We start from the raw sequence: 22,286 nt of genomic DNA, 5'->3' as shown, positions 1-22,286 counted from the left end.
CCTAGAAATACAATAGTGTAAGCAGGAATTAAGCAGACTGATGGCCTGGTGGAAGAAGCTGTCCCAGAGCCTGTTGATCCTGGCTTTTATGCTGCAATACCGTTTCCCGGATGGTAGCAGCTGCAACAGTTTGTGGTTGGGGTGACTCGGGTCCCCAATAATCCTTCGGGCACTTTTTACACACCTGTCATTGTAAACGTCCTGAATAGCGGGAAGTTCACATCTACTGATGTGCTGTACAAAGTGGCTTTATTGACGGAAAATGATGTAAATAAGCTTTTCCGTAGGTACTACTGTAAGTCTATAGTAACATTGTTCATAAGCAAGCAGTAAATAGTGAGAATAGACACAGTCTTCAAAAATCAGCCAGTAAAAAGATCAGATACAATTCTTGACAGTATATATTTGGGAGCAACAATGGTAACAGAGTATGCATATTCATAGTTCTTGTAAGGTGGCAAGGCAAATTGAAATGACAGAAATGCATTAAAAATCAAGGAGCAGGGTGGGAGGACACAGTGTAAAATTAAGTTATAATGCACCTTGACACACAAAATGGGATAGAGAACATACTGTGAGTTATTAAGGACGCTACATTTTCTGAAAGTAGGCATTGCTGCCTTGGAAATATTACAATGTGCACTATCCATGATTCAAACAGGAATGGAGTACTTCAGCTCAGTGGAGAGGGTATTGCTGGAATTTATTCAGGAGTTATTAGAACTTGTTTGGAGTATGCCACTTGACAGTAGAAGCAGATGCTGGAATACTTTTTAAGAAGTCAATTAAACATATACCAGAGGACGTTTTTACAACAGCCAGTGGATGTTGGAATGCAAGATCAATTCTGACATTTCAAAACATCAATGAAGGCATAAGGCAGGCAAATATTTAGCTTTCTAATACAAAAATTTATTTCTGTCCCACATTACAGCTATCCCAAAGAACATGACAATCATTATCATTGGTATAGATAAGGGACTACATGCTCTAACTCCTTAACTAGTGCGCCACCAAACCCTGGTTTCAAACAAACAAGAAAATCAAAGGATAAAGGAAACAGCAAGTAAAAAAAAATAGAAATAAGTATTTATAAACTTCCTCTTCTGCATCTTTTCTATTAAACAAACTCAAGATATACAACAGCCATTGAGACATCAGAAAGACAATAGTAAGGCAAGTTGTGATTCGTAACCAAAAAGCAATGTCTTTTTGCCTACAAGCAATGTCACTAAAGAATAAAGAAAAATTAAAGACAAGTTATTTTAAAAGATAATTCCACACATTTTTCATTTATCTATTTTTGATAGAAACCTACAATAAACATTTACATAGCTATGACATGGAATTTTAAAAGAACACTTAAATATTTCTCGCCTTTATTTCTTTTATCATCTTCAATCAAGAGTGATGGAACAATATACATTGTTCCTTAAAATCAAAGTACTTTCTTCTCAAACATGCATTGTGTCATGCTCTCACTAGGGTAAATGACATTAACTGTACATACAACACAAGGTTTAAAACCATGAAATCAATAGAATACTTTTTTTAATGAACGAAAGGAGGCAGTCCTGAACATAGTTGAGGCAATGAACTGGAATGGCTAGAGCAAGAGAATACCTAATTACAACACTGGCTATAATTAACAGGTATTAAAAAATGGAAGTGAAATAGTATATGAAAACAGTAAGGCTAATTTTACCAGCCTGTCAAATGATTTGGCAAACATTGGCCACAAACAGCAACTTGAAAGAACAAAAGACATTCAAGAAGATGGTTGGAATTTAGCAGAAGTATCCTTGCCAAAGATTACCTACAAATCTGGTTGAGCAAAACATGGCAAATATAATTCAATTCAAAGTAGTTAGCTAATATTTTTGTTAGGGTAAACAAAGCAGTAAGGTATTTGAAAAGGTTCCACATCATAGGCTCAACCAGAAAATTAGGACACATGGTGACTTTGCTAATTGGATCCAAAATTGGCTTATCCATTAAAAAAAATCAGAAGGTAATGGTGGATGGTTCGTATTATGGATGAAGTTTTGTGACTCATGGTATTCCACAGGGATCTGTACTGAGACCTTTGCTGATTTAGATGAAAATATGGAAAGGCAGATGAGCAAGTTTGCAGATGACAGACTGGTGGTGTTGTGAACAGCATAGATTACAAATGTATACAACAGGACACTGACTGGTTGCTGATACAGGTAGAGAAGTCGCAAATGGGGTTTAATCCAGTTAAGTATGAGGTGCTGCACTGTAGAAGATCAAATGTAAGAGTACAGTTAATGGTAGGAATCTTAACAGTGTTGATGAACTGAAGGATCTTGGGGACCAGGTACACTGTTCCCTAAAAGTGGTTGCAAAGGTTGAAAGGGTGGTTCAGAAAAAGAATGGCATGCTTAGAACATAGAATAGTACAGCACAGTGCAGGCCCTTCGGCCCAATATTGTGCCGATCCTTAAAACCGGCCTCCCATATAACCCCCCACCTTAAATTCCTCCATATACCAGACTAATAGTTTCTTAAATTTCACTAATGTATCTGCCTCCACCACTGACTCAGTGCATTCCACGCACCAACCTCTCTGAGTAAAAAGCCTTCCTCTAATATCCCCCTTGAACTTCCCACCCCTCACCTTCAAGCCATGTCCACTTGTATTGAGCAGTGGTGCCCTGGGGAAGAGGCACTGGCTGTCCACTCTGTCTATTCCTCTTAATATCTTGTATACCTCTATCATGTTTCCTCTCATCCTCCTTCTCTCCAAAGAGTAAAGCCCTAGCTCCCTTAATCTCTGATCATAATGCATACTCTCTAAACCAAGCAGCATCCTGGTAAATCTCTTCTGTACCCTTCCCAATGCTTCGACATCCTTCCTATAGTGAGGCGACCAGAACTGGACATGGTACTCCAAGTGTGGCCTAACCAGAGTTTTACAGAACTGCATCATTACCTCGCAACTCTTAAACTCTATCCCTCGACTTATGAAAGCTAACACCCCATAAGCTTTCTTAACTACCCTATCTACCTGTGAGGCAACTTTCAGGGATCTGTGGACACGTACCCCCAGATCCCACTGCTCCTCTGCACTACCAAGTATCCTGCCATTTACTTTGTACTCTGCCATGGAGTTTGTCCTTCCAAAGTGTACCACTTCACACTTTTCCGGGTTGAACTCCATCTGCCACTTCTCAGCCCACTTCCGCATCCTACCAATGTCTTTCTGAAATCTTCGACACCCTCTACACTCACACCACCACCAACCTTTGTGTCGTCTGCAAACTTGCCAACCCACCCTTCTACCCCCACATTCAGGTCGTTAATAAAAATCACGAAAAGTAGAGGTCCCAGAACCAATCCTTGTAGGACACCACTAGTCACAACCCTCCAATCCGAATGTACTCCCCCCACCACAACCCTCTGCTTTCTGCAAACAAGCCAAACTTCCCTGGACCCCATGCCTTCTGACTTTCTGAATAAGCCTACCGTGTGGAACCTTATCAAATGCCTTACTAAAATCCATGTAGATCACATCCACTACACTACCCTCATCTATATGCCTGGTCACCTCCTCAAAGAACTCTATCAGGCTTGTTAGACACGATCTGCCCGTCACAAAGCCATGCTGACTATCCCTGATCAGACCATAATTCTCTAAATGCCCATCGATCCCATCTCTAAGAATCTTTTCCAACAGCTTTCCCACCACAGACGCAAGGCTCACTGGTCTATAATTACCCTGACTATCCCTATTACCTTTTTTTGAACAAGGGGACAACATTCGCCTCCCTCCAATCCTCCGGTACCATTCCTGTGGACAACGAGGACATAAAGATCCTAGCCAGAGGCTCACAATCTCTTCCCTCGCCTTGTGGAGCAGCCTGGGGAATATTCCATCCGGCCCCGGGGACTTATCCGTCCTAATGTATTTTAGCAACTCCAACACCTCCTCTCCCTTAATATCAACATGCTCCAGAACTTCAACCTCACTCATATTGTCCTCGCCATCATCAAGTTCCCTCTCACTGGTAAATACCAAAGAGAAATATTCACTGAGGACCCCACTCACTTCCACATCTTCGCACCTTTATCTCTAATCCTTTTATCCTTTTGTTATCCTGTTATCCTTTTGTTCTTCACATAATTGAAGAATGCCTTAGGGTTTTCCTTTACCCTACTCGCCAAGGCCATCTCATTACCCCTTCTTGCTCTCCTCAGTTCCTTCTTAAGCTTTCTTGCTACCCTATATTCCTCAATAGACCCATCTGATCCTTGCTTCCTAAATCTTGTGTATGCTGCCTCCTTCCACCTCACTTGTCACCCATGGTTCATTCACCCTACCATTCTTTATCTTTATCACTGGGACAAATTTATCCCTAACATCCTGCAAGAGATCTCTAAACATCAACCACACGTCCATTGTACATTTCCCTGCAAAAACATCATCCCAATTCACATCCCGCAAGTTTTAGCCTTATAGCCTCATAATTTGCCCTTCCCCAATTAAAATGGGGAATCCTCTCGGATTCTATCCTTTTCCATGATAATGCTAAAGGCCAGGGAGCGGTGGTCACTGTTCCCCAGATGCTCACCCACCGAGAGATCTGTGACCTGATCCGGTTTGTTACCTAATAATAGATCTAGTATGGCATTCCCCCTAATGGGGCCTGTCAACATACTGTGACAGGAATCCTTCCTGGACACACTTAAAAAACTCTGCCCCATCTAAACCACTGGAACTAATCAGGTGCCAATCAATATTAGGGAAGTTAAAGTCACCCATGATAACAACCCTTTTATTCTTGCACCTTTCCAAAATCTGCCTCCCAATCTACTCCTCGGTATCTCTGCTGCTATCAGGGGGAATTATAGAATACTCCCAATAGTATTCTTGCCTTCAACTTGCCTTCATTAGTTAAGACTTGAGCTTGAAGCTATGCTACAGTTTTACAAAACTCCAGTTAGGCTACATTACATTTAATTCTAAACCCCTCATTATAGGAAGGATGTGCAGACTTTGAGAGGGTGTAGTTTTACCTGGATTTTGCCTGGTTTGGAGGACAAGAGTTACAAGGAGACATTGGTCATACTGGGGCTGGTTTTTTTCGTGAAGCGGTGGAGGAGATTTGAAAGTTTGTAAAATCCTGCAAGACATGATAGTTTACACACCCAGTATCTTTTTTGCAGGATAGAAATATCTAATATCAGAGGACATGTATTTAAGATGAGGAAGTACAATTGAGATGAGTAGGACAGCTTCGTTTACAAATGCAGGGTGGTGGGGTACTCGAATATACTGCCAGGATGATGGAGAGGCAGATAGCAAAAAAAAATTTTTTTAAACAAGTGGTTGATCAAGGATAGCCAGAAAGGACCCAAAAAACTAGGAAGACAGATTTGCAATAATTGGTAATTAACAAAGGTTTCATCGCAATTGCAATGGTACATTTGATTAGGATATTGCCTCAGCAGAGAGATGAAACAATTATTCACAAAATGCAAGAAATTAAGATAAAATAAGATTAAAAATAAACAAGCATTTTTGAACTCAGTATCTCACACAAGCACTATTGTGGCTTCCTTTAATGTACATAAATGGACCTAACTACTCAATAATGAACTGTGCATTAGGGAAAACACTCGTGCCAGTAAACTCTTACCAAATTTCTATCATTAACACCATCACAAAATCCCCCCTCCCCCCATAGTAGAGGTCTCACTATTGGAGTAAGCAATTAGATTACAGGAGATCTGAGGAAGAATTATTTTGTTTTCTTTTTTGTATTTCCAGTTTGTCGTATTTTACAATTTGCTGAAGATACTACATTATTATCTTAAATAACAGGGCAGCCGACAGAGAAGTCATCATCCTGACACCATGGTGTCAAGAAAACAACCTCTCAATGTCACAAAAATCAAAGGAGTTGGTCATGGACAACAGGAGGAACGAAGACAGGCTCATCCATATTGACATTAGTATATCTGGGGTTGAAAGGGTGAACAGCTTTAAGTTCCTCGGCATACACATCAAGGAACTCACATGGTCTGTACATACTGGCTGTGAGCTGAAAAAAGCACAACAGTGCCTCTTTCACGTCATATGGTTGAGGTTTGACACGAGTCCCCAAATCCTAAGGAATTTCTACAAGGACACAAATGAGAGCATCCTGACTGGCTACATCACTGCCTGGTATGGGAACTGTTCTTCCTGACAGGTCTCTGCAGAGTGGTGTAGATGTGAACTTCCCACCATTCAGGACATTTACAGCAACAGGTGCATAAAAAGGGCCTGAAGGATCATGGGGGGACCCAAGTTATCCCAACCACAAACTGTTCCAGCTGCTACCATCCAGTAAACAGTACTGCATATTACAGCCAGGTTCCGGGACATCATCTTCCACCAGGCCATCAGACTGATTAATTCATGTGATGCAATTGTATTTCTATGCTATATTGACTGTCCTGTAAATACTATTTCTTTCAAATTACTATAAATTGCACATTTACATGGAGATGCAACAGAAAGATTTTTACTCCTCATGTATGTGAAGGATGTAAGGAAAAAAAGACAATTTAGTTCAATGGTAGTTTGTCTTGTCCGTAATTTTGCTGATTCTATGTGTTTCTATTTACCATAAATGTCTGCAAGAAAATGAATTGCAGGATAGCATATGGTGACATGTAGGTACTTTGATAATAAATTTACTTTGAACGTTATGAACCAGTGGGTGGCTGGAATCTAGAACACATGCCTGAGGAGACAGTGAAGTCAAAGCCTCTTACAATGGTTTAGTACTTAGATGAGCACCGAAATAGACAAGACAAAGAAAGCAAGCAAACAGATAGATGTATGCAACCAATTAATAGCTGGCATGAACTTCTCAGACCGAAGAGCCCATTCATTCCTGGTGCTCTACAACTATATCCCATAATACAAAACACCTGGCCGTTACAATAGCAAAAAGAAATTTCAATCTAAGATTATTTTTAAATTACTAACATAAGAGGCGTTCAAGAATCAAGAATTTAGGTAGGTCTGAGCAATATGCTCGGAACTTCCTTCAAGCAGATCAAACAGTATGTCATACAAACACAAGCACAATGCAAATCAAATGAACACAACAACACAAAATGTTGGAGGAGCTCAGCAGGTCAGGCATTATCTACGGAAATGAACAAACGTTTCGGGCTGAGATCCTCCTTCAGGACTAACCTGGCTGCTTTCATCACTTCACATCCATTTTATGGACTTGGCATTCTCACTTTATTTTGTTTCTTCCAAGCTAAGTTTTTGCTGCAGTGGGAAAGGGGTTTTACCAGGCTCAATAATGAACACATTGGATACAACTACAGGATACAAATATGAGATACCACTATCTTAATACCTATAAGAAGGTATCTCATAGTAGTATTGAATCTGTTTATTCAGCCTCCTAAAACCTTTTTTGCACAAATAATTTGCTTCTTCCAAGCTAAGTGAGAAAGTCAAGTGCATAAAATGTTCCCATTGTGAAGATGCAGTGGAATACTTTGGAGTCTAGAGAACAACTGGAACATTTTCCCAGAGGAACAAATGAAGTGTGCATCTAAATTGACCTTGCATTGTACATTGACCTTGCAACACGTACTATGCGACTTCCCAGGAATGTTAGCAGTAAATTTGACATAACATATGAACAGCTACTAGGATAAATGTAAAAACTTTGTCAAAGGAATAGAGTTTTAAGGACCATCTCTAAGGAGGAAAAATAGAGATGGACACAGAAAGGTTGTGTGGGGGGGGGGGGGGGGCATCATAGTTATGAAAATGGAATGATGACCATGGAGGCAAAATAATTTGAGATTATAGTGTAAGTTTTTCAGGGGGTTGTGGCAGGGAAGAAGAATTACAATAAAGAGCAGCTTGCCATGAATGAATTTGTAAACCAGGTTGAGAATTATTAAACCCGAGGTGGATAGTGCAAGTCAGTGAGGGGTAAGCGATGAATGAACAGGACTTTATATAGATCACAACATAGGTAGCAGAGATCTGAAAAAACTACAAAGTTTACCCTCAGTCTACAGTTAACCCAAAACTAGTGAATGCATGGATGAAGTTTTCAGATGTACATGACCTGATGCATAGAAGAACTGCAAAATATTAAGGCACAAAACAGATTTTTAAATCATTCAAACCAATGTACATTTTCCCCATGTATGCTCATTCTTAATACTTTAGTATTTGAGTATTATTGTAAATATGCTGTTTGATTAAGCATTCTTTATATAATTATGATTATAGGTAAAATTACGTGAATTCCATACATCATGACGATGCTATGTGCTTGCCTCGCTTAAAGTTAAAGACAAAGTTATACTCACAAATCACTGCTCCTTGCTTTTCCTCCAATTAGTTTAATATTTTGGAGTTATGAAACAATGGTGATGACAAGGTATTTTAAAAATGAACCCCAGACAACTACCTACCCATGGAAGCACAGCAAGATGCTCAAGTAAAATAAAACAGTGTAATACATGTTCTTCAGAACAGTTTTTTTAAAAGCAGAAAATGGAAAAAAAATTACAGGTTTATAAAAAGTACCTGGTAAAAAAATAATCAAATTTTTAAAAAGTAGAAATGGACCTTCCATGATCAAGATGCACAGCCCAGACTAAAGAAAAAGAACAGGATAAATAAAGAGAAAGAAGCCTTAACTAGGAGAAAAGCAAGGATTAATATAGATCCAGAGAGAAAAGCCAAGAAAACGAGGAGAGGTATCCAGAACTGTCAGTCTTAGAGTCAATTCCCACAACCACCATGGTGAAGGCTATAAAACCCGAGAGTTTCACCCCCACAGGTCTCACCTGCCAAGCAAAGTGGCACCCATTTGTCAGGAAAGAAGTTATCCCACAAGAGTAAGAAGCCATTCGGAATGATTAAATCTTTCAGCCTGAATGGGACTACAGTATTTAAAAATTTACTATGCTGTGAATGTCTATCTAGTAGTTGTACTTCGTGTATAGTTGAGATACATTCTATACTGAACTGAAATTAACAGATAAGCAGGGAGGAATGTTGTGTTATTTAATATTTGAGTAATATTGTATATATAGTCTGATTACGTGTTCTTTGACTATATATGTAAAACTACATGAATTGCATATGCCATGATGCTACCAATTGATAAGTGTGCACCGTGCTTAAAGGATGAAGTTAAGAGTTGCATCTTTCAGCTCCTTGTTTTTCTTCCAATTAGTTTAATGTTTTGGAGTTACAAAACATAACATATGTTTTGCTTTAAAAAGAGATGACATCAAGTAAACAAAATTTTTAAATTTAGGCTATAACCAACTGCAAGAGATAAGCATTTTTTCCTCTGTTTCTGTCCATTTGTGAAGGGATGAACTTTTATTAATTAGTGGAGTTGCTCTAGAACAGAATCTATACAGGCATTAAAAAAATAAAAGTGAACAGAGACAGTGCGGCCAAGAACCCAAGATACAGTCTGACCATGAGAAAAAGGCAAAATTATGACTGAAAGGAAGAAATGGGAAAAGGAAGCTAAGGGAAGCATCAAAAGGCTTTAAAGTAATCAAATAGGTTATTTGACCTTGTCCTGGTCAAATTTATTAGTTCTGTAGTTTTATCGGGTATTTTTGAGGTCATACTATCAAAGAAGATAAAATCCAGACCAAATATCTCGGCATTTACTCACCTTGCAGAACCAGCTGTGCTCAGTCCAAACATACATCGATTGGCAGCCATTAATTTCTGGGGATTCCAAGTGCTGGAATCAAAAGCAAATAACGATCCCATGCCATAAATTCCTCTTAATTTGGGGGAAGTTCAAATAACAACTCTAATTTAATCTGAAAATTATTAAAAGTGTACAAGCAAATTATACTAAAATTATACCAAATAGGCATTATACTAAAAACAAAAAGAAAAATCAAGTTATAATCTGAAGAGGCTCTTGAGACATGAATTTAAACTTAAAAGTCTACTTTTTAAAAAAATGTCTGCTGTGATTCTAGTGTTTGGAATTCAGCGTAAGCTAAATTCTTTTTAAGAGAAGCTGGGTTAGGGTGCATGGAGTTTCCCAATCTAGAGGGTAACTACCACATGTTTACCCTCATTTTTACTTATAACTACATTTTTAAAAATCAATGGAATTAAGGTTAAACACACCTCTAAATTCTAGCTTCCAGAACAGACAAACTTAAATGGTGCGTGGGTAAATGTTCAGATTGAATTTTGTTCATTCTGTAAAGCTATCACAAACATGGGTAATTAAACATGTTGGATAACAATTCCAATTTAAGTGCAACAAGCACCAAATAATAAACAACTTCATTTGACCCAGTAAAAGTATAAAGGGGACGGCACAGCCTACAAGTTGCTTAAATTGCGATAGACCAAACACTTGTGACAACTTGACTGGTTTGTCATTATTCAATATTCTTTCATTTATGTTTCTTTTATTCATTCACAGGATGTTGGCGCTGCTGGACAGGGACTACATTTACTATCCTATTTGCCCCGAACTCAGCTTTACTAAAATAATTCCACAGCAGTTAGCAGCCAACTACTTGCATGTGAATCTGGAGTCACGTGTAAGCCAGATTTCCTTCAAGGATGAAAAAGAGGTCCCTTTCTGTGATCATGACAACCTGATAGCTTTATGGTTATCATTACCGATAAACAGCTTTTTAATCTATTGTCATTACTCAAACCCAAAATTGGAAGTTCCTGTGGTAAGGATTCAACCATGTCCAGACCATGCATCCAGTCCCCTAGGTACTAGTCTAATGACTTAATTACTAAGCTACGATTCCCACAAAGCTGGAAATAGGTCACTGCAAAACTTTCTGAATAAGATTGCTGGTACTCTGCTGTCTCTCTGACCAGTTTGAACAGGATTATGAAAATGACTATTTCAAAGAAATATGGATTGTCTCAGGATAAGAGTTACATGTCCAGGATGGAATTTATTACTGAGCACAATAAGGGATAATCACCACATAGGAATGAAGTCAGGTTTCAACCAGTAAACAAACCTGAAAGTCAATTATTTGGGGTTTTACACAATCCAACTTTGAAGATGATCTCTGGGTCTGGGCTCCAGCTGAAGTTCTGTTTTTTAAGTTCTATTGTCAAGCAAATGGGTGCCTATATTTTGTTTCTGTGTTATGAGTTACCTAGTCCCAATGGTACCCAAGCCATAGCGATCAATACATTAGTACAGTACTTGGGGAGCAATATGCCAGAGATCCTGTTTAATATGATTGATTCGGTGAGATACGAGGTGGAACCTGTCACTTCCACCTGTCTTCCCTACATTTCGAGTTTCTGGAGGAATCAACAGGATCCTGATAAAATACCAGATTAATAACACTCATAAACCCATAAGGAAACTCAAGTATCAGCTTATGCGGGTCAAAGATGACCTGGGACCAGGTCATCTGACACTTACAGGGTTCCCTGTGAATACAGAGCAGCATATAATCGGCCAGACAGGACACACAGCGAAAACCCACATGAAGGAGCACAGACGTGTGTCTGTTGGGTTACCCAGAGAAATCCACAGTAGCGGAACATTGTATTCACAGTCGCCATAGGATTGACTTCAATGATACTTTTGGGACTGCCTGGTAAAGAAAGCCATTGAAACAAAACTAAAAGAAAATTTTTTTTAACAAAGATGAAGGTCTCATTCTAAACAAGAACTGGAATTCAATTTTAAACAAGGCGGGAGAGCAGAAACCTGATAGGATGAAGACTAAAGGGGTATAAATACCACTGGACTAGACATGCCCAAGCATAATCCCTGATGAAGATGACAGTCTGTCATCGAAACGTTGGCTGTAATCAATACTTGCACCTGGCTGAAAGCCTGAGCAGAACTTATTCATAATATTCTGAGCATTTAAAAGTCAGTGTTGGAGAAAATACTAAATATCAAGCTGACTTGAGGATGAAAAAGGGTGGCCAATAATGAAGTGGTGGGGGAAAACAAAATTTGAGATAGAGCTGCTCAGGAAAGTAAATAAAACCCCAAAAAAAATGTTACTATGTTTTCTGCATCTTCCTCTCCATAATGCAGGGACCAGCAATTTTATTCCTTTGCTTTTGTAACATCATGCATAGCTTTCTGATCTGTCTCTTAGCATTTTCCCATCACCCACCCTCTCCCAATCGCACAAATTAATGCAGAGAATAATGCACCAAACAATATGCTGAACTTTTGTGTAGGAATAACATTGATCCTGACTCTCAGCCATCAGAGTTGGAAGATTTAAATCGGCAGTTAATGCACTAACCTCCATATTACACACTCAAATTTAAAGCATATCTGTATATGCAAATCCATGTCATTTAATGGTCATGCACTTAGGTGGGGGGCATAAAGGCACAGACAATTTTCTAAATGGGGACCAAATTCAAAAATCAGAGGTGTAAAGGGACTTAGGAGTCCTTCTGGAAGATTCTCTAAAGGTTAACTTGCAGATTGAATCAGTGGTGAGGAAGGTAAATGCAATGTCAGCAGATATTTTGAGAGGACTAGAATATAAAAGGGTGCAATGCTGAGGCTTTATAAGGCATTGTTCAGACCACATTTGGAACATGGTGAGCAGTTTTTGGCCCCTTATCTAAGAAAAGATGGACTGCCATTGAAAAGGGTCCAAAGGAAGTTCATGAAAATGTTTCTGGGAATGTAATGGTTAACATATGAGGAGTGTTTGATGGTTCTGGATTTGTATTTGCTGGAGTTTAAAAGACTATGGTGAGATCTCATTTAAACCTACTGAACATTCAAAGACCTAGAAAGAGTGGATGTGGAGAGTGCAATACAATGGAATATCTAGGACCAGAGGACACAGCCTCAGAATAGTGATATCCATTTACCACAGAAATGAAGAGGAATTTATTAAGTCAGTGTGGTGAATCTGTGAAATTCATTGCCACACACTACCATGGAGGCCAAATCATTGAGTATACAGTCGGCCCTCCTTATCCGCGGGTTCTGCATGCATGGATTCAACCAACCACGGATAGGGAAAACCTGGAAGTTCTCTCTCCAACACTTGTTTGAGCATGTACAGACTTTTTTCCCTTGTCATTATTCCCTAAACAATACAGTAACAACTATTTACATAGCACCTACATTGTATTAGGTATTATAAGTAATCTAGAGATGATTTAAAGTATACGGGAGGATGTGCATAGGTTACCGTGGATCGGGATCTTAAAAAAAAATGGAAGTTCTCTCTCTATCACTTATTGTTTGAGCATGTACAGACTTTTCTTTTTGTCAACAGGAAAGGAATGGAGGGTTATGGGCTGAGTGCAGGCCAGTGGGACTAGGTGGGTGTAAGCGTTGGCACGGACTAGAAGGGCCGAGACGGCCTGTTTCCATGCTGTAATTGTTATATGGTTATATTATTCCCTAAACAATACAGCACAACAACAATTCACATAGCATTTACTTTGTATTAGGTATCATAGGTAAGTCGGAACAGGTACATCTGGTATTATTTAGCATCAGTTAGTCAAACGTTTTTCCTAGTATATAGTATATATTTTACCTTTCAATGCATATAAAACACCTAAGAAGCGTATGTATTTCAATAATTAAACCACTGCATCTTTTAAAATTGTTCCGATCGTTGACCGACTGTAGCGTAACGCTTTTCCAATGACCGATGGCATTTCACCTCTTTCCGATCGCTTTATTATTTTCACTTTATTTTCAATCGCGATCGTTTTCCATCAATGGAACAGAAAAACTATGGATTCAGCAGCAGCTGCAGGCAGCGGTTCCCAAGCTCCGCCGGGTCCTAAACTCCACCACATTGAGACAGGAAATAAGGGACTTGCGCATCCGTGGTTTTTGGTATCTGCGGGGGGAGGGGTCCAGGAACCAATCCCCCACAGATAAGGAGGGCCGACTGTACTTAAAAGGGGGTTGATAGGTTATCAGTTAGTCAAATGTGTCAAAGGTACAAGAAGAAGGTAGGAGAATGGGGTTGAGAAGGATAATAAATTAGCAATAATGGAATGGAACAGCAGACTCAATAGGTTGAATGGCCTAATTCTGCTCCTATGTCTTATTGACAATCAATTATGGCTTAAATGCTCAATATTCGGCTCATATTCTTGAAGAAATTAAATTAAATTTACTTCTGATAATTGGAGACTGCTACTGGAATACATTTTAAACTTCACCTCTGAACATGAAAGAATGAAATAACAGATGAAATGCTAGAACTCAGCAGATGAGGCAGCATCCAGGGAATTCCAACATCTGCAGAGCATGTTAAAGAATGAAATAAGCCCACTTGCAGATGCAAAAAGGAAAAGCTTTCAGAGCACATTTTGTGCCAATTTATGAAATTATCCTTTGAGCTGTAATTTTACATGTTTGATTATATTTTTATATATAAAACTACAAAACAAGGAACATGATGTTTAGGTAAATTATAGGGTGCATTTCAAAGACCCACCTATAGGCTTTGGGATTCAATTTCATGCAAATATAAAATAGCAGCTATAAATGAAGGAGTAACATGCCTTTTCACCCCCTTTCAAATATCATTTTAAGAACAATGAATAAAATGGATTAATTTGCATAATTAACTAAAAACAAAGCTCCACAGAAATACACAAATTAATTATTTACATATAATAGCACTGCAACAGGTATAGATGTTAATCCTTCCCCAAGAAAAGCATTCGTTTTTTTCTTCACTTGTATTTTTCACAAGGATAAAGAACCAAAAATATTTGTCTATCATGTTTTCAAGGAACATGGTAATTTACTGCACAACACAAATATTGTATTGTGCATTAAAAATTATAGAAACTGGTTAATTAGCCTGAATAAGCTGTACAATTTGTTTTATTCATTGTATAGTGCAGAATAGACCCTTCCAGCTCTTCGAGTCGTGCCACCCAACAATCGCCCAATTTAACAACCTAATCACAGGACAATTTACAATGACCAATTAACCTACCAACCGGTAGTTCTTTGGACTGCAAGAGGACACCAGATTACCCAGAGGAAACCTATGCGGTCACGGGTAAAAGTACAAACTCCTTAAAGGAAGCGGGAAGAAATAAACTCAGGTCAGTGGTACTATGAAGTGTTGTGCTAACCACTAGGCCACTGTGCCACCCAGTGGTGAGTCATCCCAGGAAAGACAAGTAGTTAATTAGTTCAGCTGCATTTACATTTTGGCAACAATCTAAGGCTGTAAAATCTACAATTATAGCTAGAAATAAACCAATGTTCAAGAACTACCCCACAGACCAACACCAACAAAACCCGATCTTTGATCTTTGAAATAACTTCGATCTGGAAACTAGTCACTTTGCAAACTTAAATGATGAGGCTCTCTCTGGCTATCCATCCCATAGGATGATGATGGTTCCTTTCAGTCAGTTAGTGGGGTTTGATATGTGCATCCTGGTGGGGCAACAGGGGCAGAAGCTCTGTTGTGGCATTTGCTGTGCCTTTCCTCTGTTGCCTCTATGAGCTTGTTCTCAGCAGCATCCACACCTTTTCTGATGGCGTCCCTCCACTGTGAGTGATCTTGAGCCAGATCCTCCCATGTTGGTGGAGTAATGTCAGCTTTCCTGAGGCTCCTGTGCAGGACATCCTTGTACTGTGGTTGCTGGCCTCTTCGTTTTCAGGTACCACTGGACAGTTGGCCGTACAAGATGTCATTGGGCAGTCTTCTGTCAGGCATTCTGACATGTCCTGCCCAGCACAGTTGGGCTGACATCACCAAGGTTGAAACTGCTGGCATTCCAGTTCGAGAGAGGACCTCGGTATTGGAGACCTTGTCTCACCAGGTGATCTTCATCAGAGAACGTGGGTGATGCTGCTGCAGTTGGTCAAGCTGGCGTAAAGTAACTCTGACGTGGGCACGTCTCACATACATATAGCAATGATGAGGCTACTGTAATAACCAAAGTATGTTTAAATGATGCAGATGCAAGGTTATCGACCCTTAAAAAAAACGGAATCTCATCAACTGAAACAAAAACAAAAGTACTCGTGGATGAATAGGTGCAAGAATGGGAAAACAGGAATGGCAAACAATGTTTTGAAATTAATTACCTCATCTCTACAGTTTTTCTCCACACAGCAAAGCTCACTGCAAGCATTTCAATATCGTAACTGCAAAAACTTCATTCCCGAGATTAACAATGCAAAAATATTTGACCCAGAATCAGCATCCTATCTACAGCAGTAGCAACTCAATGAAGTAACAGGACATTAACGTTGCCTCTTGTACACATTATAAGACTCAGTGGTCACTTTATTAGGTACAGGAATGGAACCTGGTCTGGCCCTAGGCTGCTGTAATCCATCCACTTCATGGTTTGACATGTTGTGCATTCAAAGATGCTCATCTACACACCACTATTTTAACATGTGGTTATTTGAGTTGACACCTTCCTGTCAGCTTGAACCATTCTCCTCTGAACTCTCTTACTAAGAGGGCATTTTTGCCCACAGAAGTACCTTTCACTGGGTGCTTTTGGTTTGTCACAACATTCTCTGTAAACTTTAAAGACTTGTGTGTGAAAATCCCAGATCAGCAGTCTGAAATACTCAAACCACCCAGCCTGGCACCAGCAATCATTTTACAGTCAAAAATTACTTAGATCACATTTCTTTGCCATTCTGTTTGGTCTGAATTACAAATGAACCTCCTGACCGCGACTACATGCTTTAATGCATTAAGCAGCTGCTACATGATAGGTTGATTAAATATTTGCATTAACAGGCAGGTGTAGACAATAAGGAGGCCACTGAGTGCATATTTACAACAGGATCTGGTGCAAACTGTGACATAGACAAGTAGGATGAAACTAAGGCAGTCAATAAAGACAGGTAGCCATCAAGAAGTAGTTAAGACATGAATGAGGGTTTCAAATGCAAATGAGGTATGACAAAGTTGCACACAGTAGGCTTATTCAGAAAGTCAAAAGGCATGGGATCCAGGGACATTTGGCCAGGTGGATTTGGAATTGGCTTGCATGTAGAAAGCAGGGGGTTGTGGTGGAGGGAGTACATTCAGATTGGAGGGCTGTGACGAGTGATGTCCCACAAGGATCGATTCTGGGACCTCTACTTTTCATGATTTTTATTAACAACCTGAATGTGGGGGTAGAAGGGTGGGTTGGCAAGTTTGCAGACGACACAAAGGTTGGTGGTGTTGTGGATAGTGTAGAGGATTGTCGAAGATTGCAGAGAAACATTGATAGGATGCAGAAGTGGGCTGAGAAGTGGCAGATGGAGTTCAACCCGGAAAAGTGTGAAGTGGTACACTTTGGACGGACTAACTCCAAGGCAGAGTACAAAGTAAATGGCAGGATACTTGGGAGTGTGGAGGAGCAGAGGGGGATCTGAGGGTACATGTCCACAGATCCCTGAAAGTTGCCTCACAGGTAGATAGGGTAGTTAAGAAAGCTTATGGGGTGTTAGCTTTCATAAGTCGAGGGATAGAGTTTAAGAGTTGCAAGGTAATGATGCAGTTCTGTAAAACTCTGTTTAGGCCACACTTGGAGTACCATGTCCAGTTCTGGTCGCCTCACTATAGGAACGATGTGGAAGCATTGGGAAGGGTACAGAAGAGATTTACCAGGATGTTGCTTGGCTTAGAGCAGTGGTCGGCAACGTTTACCACCGAAAGAGCCAATATGGACCCATTTCCCACAGAAAAGAAAACACTGGGAGCCACAAAACCTGTTTGACATTTAAAATGAAATAACACTGCATACAACGGTTTTTTTTTACCTTTATGCTATGTATAAACAAACTATGTGTTGCATTTATGAAACTGATGAACTCCTGCAGAGAAAACGAAATTACATTTCTGCATGCAACAAAAACATTTTGAACTCCGAAAAAAAGATGTTGGGTTGAAGGTTACTCCATAGTTAGCCTACCTTGGATCGAAGAATTAAAAGAAAGCGCACACTGGCGGGTGTCAGGCATTGGCAGTCGTGATGTATATTAATAGCGATAAAAAAACACGTTGTAGTGGTGTGCTACACGCAGCGCTAAAATAAAGACACTGCAGTCAAAGGTAACTTTATTCGAACTAAACAGCCTTGCTTTAAAGCCTCCCTCAACCCGTCCCTGTGGGCGCGGATGCTCCAAAAGACACGTACTCACAAACCCCCGTAGGCTATCTCCCTTAGCCGGAACGGTGGCTAATTGTGAGCCGGTTCAGATGTGCCAGGAAATGGGGTCTCCACAACGTTTTATTTAGATTGTACAAGATCACCATAATCTTCAAATTTCGAATTACATTTCAAAAACTAACAAACCACGGGGAGCCGCAGCACAGAGATGAACGAATCGCATGCAGCTCCGGAGCCGCGGGTTGCCGACCCCTGGTTTAGAGAGTATGAGAGGAAACATGATAGAGGTATACAAGATATTAAGAGGAATAGATAGAGTGGACAGCCAGCACCTCTTCCCCAGGGCACCACTGCTCAATACAAGTGGACATGGCTTGAAGGTAAGGGGTGGGAAGTTCAAGGGGGATATTAGGGGAAGGTTTTTTTTACTCAGAGAGTGGTTGGTGTGTGGAATACACTGCCTGAGTCAGTGGTGGAGGCAGATACACTAGTGAAATTTAAGAGACTACTAGACAGGTGTATGGAGGAGTTTAAGGTGGGGGGGGGGGGGTTATATGGGAGGCAGGGTTTAAGGGTCAGCACAACTTTGTGGGCCAAAGGGCCTGTACTGTGCTGTACTATTCTATGTGCTATGGACAGGGTCCAAACACTCATCCTAATGATGACAAAAATACATGATAGATAGCTCATCTTAGGGTCAAATATCATACTATGGTTGCAAACAATTTGATTCAACCAATAACTGCCAAGAGAGATTGAGACATTGCCTGTGAAAAGGAACAGGACAGAACCAAAGAGTCCACAATCGTGACGGCACTAGCCCAGCACCTGGTATCACACATGTATCGCTAGAATTTAGAGATGCTGTAAGATTATCAACCTATAAAATGTAAATGATAAATCTCATATGTTACACAACAGATATAGAGTGATAGAAACACAAAGACAGGCAAAACACATGACAAAAAGAGTTCAATGTTATCAACCTAAAAAGTTCACACTTCACAGATCCAGTCTAAGTATTTGCAGCATTTTTATTAAATTTAGAGATGGCACCAGGTTCAAGAGAAACTGTGGCAAGTCAGTATTGGTGTTGGTATGACCGTGGAAACCAAGAATCTGTTTGCTGACAATGATACTGGGGGCAGCAGGTAGATGAGAAATTAGGACCAAACTTGAATCCTTGAGGGAATCCAGAGATAACAGACCAGAAAAAAAAACTGTACTCACTATTGTAATTATTGCCAGGAAATGGCAAGTAGTAAGCTGCTGTAAAGGGTTTGAAGGAAATTGATGTAGATAAATATTACAAAGGATGTAAAGAAAGTAAGAAAAGGATAAATTTGTTCACTTCATTTATAACTTAATAACTGTGAACCATGGTGGTTCTTTTAGAAAGCAATGCGTTTGACTGAAACTCCTTCTCACAGATTGTGTCTAGCCTGAGTATTTCCAGAATTTTAGGTTTTTATTTATTTTGGATTTTTAGAATCTACAACCTGAAGGAATTCAATGGGTCAAGCAGATCTGCTGGGGGTGGGGGGAGGGGAGAAGAGAGAAGGAACAGTTAATGTTTTGGGTTGAGATCCTGCATCAGAGTCTCCAACATCTACAGTTGTGTTACTGAAGGAGCAGTCAGCATCATTAAAGCATTTACAGGAGGCACTGTTTGAAGAAGGCAACACCGAAAGATCCCCATCATTTTACAACTGTGATTGACTGGGCCGTATCCACTACTTTCTGAAGGATTTTTCCATTCAAAGGCATTGGTGTTTCTATACCAGATCGTGATGCAACCAGTCAATATACTCTCCACCACACATCTATAGAAGTCTGTCAAAGCATTAGATTTCATGCCAAATCCCCACAAACTTAGAGGTAGAAGTGCTGTTGGCTTTTTTCACAACGCAATTTACATACTGGACCCAGGATAGTTGCTCTGAATTAACATCAAGGAATATAAAGCTACTGACCCTCTCCACCTCCGATACCCCGATGAGAACTGGCCCACTGACCTCTGGTTTCCTCATCCTTAACAATCAGCTCCTTGGCCTTGCTGGCATTGAGTGAGAGATTGTTGTCATAGCACCATTCAGCCAGATTTTTAACTTCCCTCCTATATGCTGACTCGTCACCACCTTTGATCTGGCCTATTACTGTGGTGTTCCCAGCAACTTAAGCATTGCATTGGATGTGTACTAAGCCACTCAGTCACAAGTATAAAGGAAGTAGAGTAGACAGCTAAGGACACAGCTTTGTGCTGCATCTGTGCTGATGGGAGATTGTGGAGATGTCATTGCCAATCTGAACAAACTGACATAATCCTAATCACAACTTCAGTACAACACAATGACCATTTTACATTACACTGGACTTGGTTTTCTTTTCTAATCTTGTCTTTCATCAAAACTGTGTATAATTTTTGTACAATTTGTTTCTCTTTAAATGTTGCTTATCTGATGCTATATGCCTGTGATGCTGCTGTAAGTAACTTTTTCATTGCACCTGTGCATGTGGGGATTTGTACACTTGATAATAAACTACATTTCAGATGTTGAACACTGGGAAAAAATAATCATGGAAGTGAAAGTTGCAGCAAATTCAAGAAATTTACAAGGATACTGAGTAATAAAGAGTGCAAAGACCTTTGCTTAAAATAAAACCGCAAGGTAGAGCACCAACATGACAGCCAGAAAGTTGGTTGGTCAGCAAATTAGTGGAAAAAGTGTCAAGGGTTTTTGATTAAATGCTGCATTACCAAAAAGCTAACCTTTATCAACTAGCAAAGTAACTTTGTTTTTGTCATTAATTGAAAAAAATAAACAAAAGCTTTTATTTAGCCTCAAGGTTATTACTTCACAGTTCAATGAGAATATGACGCATTTATAACCGAATTCTATATAATAGCAATCTGCCACATCCTTTAATACCTCCAGCTAACAAGAAATTCAAATTTAATCCTAGCATTATATCGCTACATGGGAATTTTCTAAACTCCATTTACAATTTTCACCTAGAAAGTTTCCAGTTTCACCAATGAATGACCTGGTTCTGCTCCACTGTCCCAAACTTTGCAAGCAGTGGAAAACAACTAACTATTGTTAGTAGTGCTTATAGCATTGCAGGTGTTTTGTACAATAGTCACTTCTACTTTTACCCTGGATGAACCACGAGCTCCACAATCTGCTGAGGGTCAGATCAGACATTCAAGTCAGGTGACTGAGAAAGTTACAAAAAGGTCTCTGGAAAGCCAGCCCACAGGCAAAATGGCAATTCCAGACTGAACTTAAATCAATGAAGATGCTCCACAGTTATGGCAGTGCTTTGCTTCCAGGTGAGCTCAATGCCTTCTGGACACCCACATCCTCCGATGATCCTATGATTTCAGTCTCTGAGGCCAATGTGCGAGCAATCTTCAGGAGGGCGAATCCCTGAAAAGTACCCAGCCCAGACGGGGTAGCTGCCCAAGTACTAAAGACCTGTGCTGATCAATTGGCTGGAGCGTTCATTGAGATGTTTAACTTATTGTTTTAGCAGTGTGCAGTACCTGCCTGCTTCAATTACACCAGTGCCCAATAAGATCATGATGACTTGTCTCAATGACTATTACTGAGTAGCACTAACACCCACAGTGATGAAGTGTTTTGAAACGTACCAACTCTTGCCCGAGAAGTGGCTTAGATCCACTTCAATTTGCCTACTAGAGCAACAGGTCCACAGCACTTGCCATCTCATTGGCTCTTTGCTCAAACCTGGAGCATCTGGACATCAAAGGTACTCTTCATTGGCTACGGATCAGCATTCAATACCAATATCCCCTAAAAACTACTCCATAAACTCCTAAGACCTCGGCTTCAATACCTCCTTGTGCAATCGGATCTTCAACTCCCTCACATGCAGACCCCAGTCAGTTCACATTGGCAAAATCTCCACTATCTCCATCGGCACAGGTGAACAAGGCTGTGTGCTTAGCCCTCTGCTCTACTCCCTTTACACTTATGTTTGTGTGGCTAAGCACAGATCCAAAGCAACAATCAAATTTGCTGACAACACCACTGTCATAGGCCAAATCAAAGCTGTGATGAATCAGCATCCAGGAGGGAGATTGAAAATCTGGTGTGATAAAAACAATTTCTTACTCAAT

General features: G+C 40.0%; 1 protein-coding gene across 2 annotated transcripts in view; it reads right to left on the bottom strand.

Annotated features, from left to right (window-relative positions):
- Window positions 1-22,286, bottom strand: part of sephs1 (selenophosphate synthetase 1) — a 78,952-nt gene that overhangs the window by 52,228 nt on the left and 4,438 nt on the right. The window contains exon 2 of one of the 2 annotated variants that reach the window (XM_059987429.1): window positions 9,699-9,770. The exons of the other annotated variant lie outside the window; for it this stretch is intronic. The gene's annotated coding sequence lies outside the window, so the exon portion shown is untranslated. The remainder of the gene's footprint in view (window positions 1-9,698; window positions 9,771-22,286) is intronic. 2 annotated transcript variants of the gene reach the window in all.

The sequence above is a fragment of the Hypanus sabinus genome, chromosome 13 (genome assembly GCF_030144855.1).
Source record: "Hypanus sabinus isolate sHypSab1 chromosome 13, sHypSab1.hap1, whole genome shotgun sequence".
NCBI classification, from domain to species: Eukaryota; Metazoa; Chordata; class Chondrichthyes; order Myliobatiformes; family Dasyatidae; genus Hypanus; species Hypanus sabinus.
Note: the sequence above shows the minus strand (reverse complement) of the source record. Positions and strands in the feature narration are given on the sequence as shown.